At 33.7% G+C, this 3,263-nt stretch overlaps 1 non-coding gene across 1 annotated transcript; it reads right to left on the reverse strand.

The window, feature by feature from the left end:
- Positions 1-463: 463 nt before the first annotated feature.
- On the reverse strand, positions 464-535 carry TRNAM-CAU. Its single transcript has one exon. It is a non-coding gene; the product is annotated as a tRNA-Met (tRNA).
- Between the last annotated feature and the right edge of the window lie 2,728 nt (positions 536-3,263).

A 3,263-nucleotide genomic window follows, 5' to 3' on the forward strand; every position in this document is an offset into this window, starting at 1 on the left:
ACATATTATTCTTATCAATGGAAAGAAACCAAGAAAAATATAGTGCTTAGATTATCAATCATATAAATAAATAGAAAAAACATATCGAAGATTAACAAAGCGAAAAAAAAAACATACCTTCTTTTGATTGATTATAAAAAAAAAAAAGGTTAAAATCGAGAATCTGCATTGAAAATATTGTTACAATAAAAGAAAAAAATGTAAAGGGAACAACGATTAACAAAGTAAAAAGCCAAATAGGAAGAAAAAAAACAAACTAGAAACTAACCTAGTGAAATAATATACTGGACGAAGAAGAACCGTTGTCATTGTTTTAATGAACCCTTTCCAAATCAATTGCTTCAACCCTCTTTTTCCTTGTAAATAATCAAACAAAATTCAAATAGCCAAGCTTCAATCAACCAAAATGTAAAAACTGTGTAGAAAAAAAAAAAAGAAAAAAGCACATATGGGACTTCACTTTTATCAGAGCCAGGTTTCGATCCTGGGACCTGTGGGTTATGGGCCCACCACGCTTCCGCTGCGCCACTCTGATTGATGAGAGGCAAATAATACATAGTTTATTTATATAATAAACTCGAACTGCCAATTTTCTTCTTCTTTTTGGAGAAAACTTGATGAAAACTTTTTTTTCTTAAAAAAATATTAGGGGTGTGCACAGTTTGGGTTTGGTATCATTTGCTTAATGTCTTGATACGAGCATATGATGAAATTTAAGAATGATGTTTTAAAAACTTTTGGTGATGACATTGCATGTGGTTCTAATTGTTGACTATTTATCTGATTGTCAACAGGGGCATGATTTGAAATTCTAAGATATTCTAAGGTATTTAAGAAGGCCAAACCACCTTGCGATTCACCTTGAAGTATGTGCCCTTGTTAGTTCAAGATGTTAATCTTGGTGCTTCTTGACAAGCAAAACAAGTTTACTATTACTTTACACACAAAGTAATAGTACGTAAGAGGAAACCTAGATGATGTTTGTGGTTTCATTCATACTGAGCTAATAAAAACTGAAATGAAAAAGGCTTGCAAACACATGCACGAGGATCTAAAAGATTTGGCCTTGAAATTTATTAACAGTAGGATGTAATGAACATCTTTGCGTTAGTGACAAAATGAAGCTAAAACGAGCAAAACGGAGCTTAATAGCATCGACTGGGAATCAGAATGCAAAATTAAATGGTTTAGTAGTGGTAGCACGGGTCGAACACACGAAACCGAAGAGTTTCCAAATTAAATGATTTACAATTCTAGGTAACCGAAGGGGAGAGGGTTTGTGAAAATGATTGATTGCTAGAGAATTTAAATCGCATAAAATAAGCGCAATAAAATAAAAGTTTGAGAAAAATATGTGAAGAAAGCTTAGCTTGGATTGTAACGGAATTTTCCCTGTTAAAGCTTAGCTTGGATTGTAACAGATTTTCCCTGTTAAATATACTTGATCATTGAACTCTAATTACCAAAATTAAGTATTTACTTACACCTAACCGAGCTAATTGGAAAAACCAATTAATCGTCTTGAACAATTAATTAGTCAAAATTGTATTGATGAAAAGCATGTGATTATAAGTTTGACCTCATTGCATTAAGATCTAGGGAAACACTAGGGTGAATATTCAATTTCACGCGCTTAATTAAATATTTATTCGATTCAATTCTAAGTTGGGTAGAATAATACTTGTCGTATTCGATTCACAAGCTAACCTAACCAATCGCTTCTTAGTAATCAACCTAATATTATATGTCATGTATCAAATGTTAATCAAAAGCATCAATCATAGAATCCACAAGCGTCAGATAATATAATCATAATCTAGTAGAACATAATTGAATCCAGTAAACACAATAACATTCGGTTCAAAAACTCATAAGTACAAGAAACTAGGGAAAAATTCCTAAAACCCAAGCTAGATTGAGATACCTTAGCCCATAATTTTCATGATGGGCATCAAGGAATAGTTTTGTTATATGAATGTACCGAAAAGTAGAAGAAAATAGAGAGAACCCATTCTGCAATCAACTGGAATCAGAGAGGTCTGACCCTAGGTAGCATAATGGGTATTTACAACAATCGAGATAGCATCATGGCAGTAACAAACACTGGTGCAGATGATAGTTCAGAGCACCTCCACGCCACGACGCTATGTGCTTTTCACAAAAACTGGGAATTATTTCTTTTCAGTTCCAAGCATGGCTCCATAGGGCACCACGACATCGTGCATGCAGTGCAAAAACATGTAAATTTTGCATTTTCTTTTCTGGTTGATGTAATTAAGCTTTATTTTGGTCCGTTTTAGCTTCATTTTGTCATTAATGTCGGACTCTACCTCCTAAATGCTTGAAACCTATAAAATACCAAATAAACACGTAAAATCTAAGAATAATTTTGAGTTAAGAGGAGCAAGATAACACATTTTTAGTGCTATCAAACACCCCAAACTTAATTCCTGACCGTTCTCGAGCAAGGTGGAATAAAGCACACAATCACACAAGAATATGCTCACAAATTGCATGCTTTTTAACTAAAGTCTCAATAGTCTCCTAGAATATAACTTGCAATCATCAATGAAATCAAATCGTAATCAATCAAGATAGGACAATTTAAAATTACTTGTAGACCTATTCATGCATGAGTAAGTTCAAAGCCCTTCTAATTCAGCCCCAATAGCGCGGAACAACTTTAAATGGCTCTCAATTTGTTCCCCCCACCCCACATTGACTCAAGCACTAACTACTAAGCATTGATACAAACAAGATGGCAATATTTCAACTAAGATACCTGAAATTATATTCTAGGGATCACTAAACTTGCATTTATTTGAACATGGGGTATTAGCTTTCACGCATCGCTGTAAGGAACTATACCCACTCTTTTTTTGCGAGTGTCCTAACTAATCATAGTAAAGGTAGCTCTTTTTACCCCTAGTCATGCATAACATGAAGGAACCATTAAAGGTTCTTGAGTAGAAATGGGATTAGACCCAAACCCAAAATTTTATAGAAACAAGAATTTTACAGAAGAAACAAAATATTATGCATTAAAAAAAATACGGCATGCTAAAACAAAAAGATGAAGAGAGAAAAGAGAATATGGAGATAAAAACTAACCCTTAAAGAGCGATCTCTTCACATTTATTCTATCTACAAAATCACGAACTCGAAACCCTAATTTATCCCAAATGGCCACCACCAATTGGTTTCCTCTATAATCTCTAAATATCTGAATTCCTAGAACAAACCGACCTCTCCCAAATCTTTCA

Source organism: Benincasa hispida, chromosome 7 (genome assembly GCF_009727055.1).
Source record: "Benincasa hispida cultivar B227 chromosome 7, ASM972705v1, whole genome shotgun sequence".
Classification (NCBI taxonomy): domain Eukaryota; kingdom Viridiplantae; phylum Streptophyta; class Magnoliopsida; order Cucurbitales; family Cucurbitaceae; genus Benincasa; species Benincasa hispida.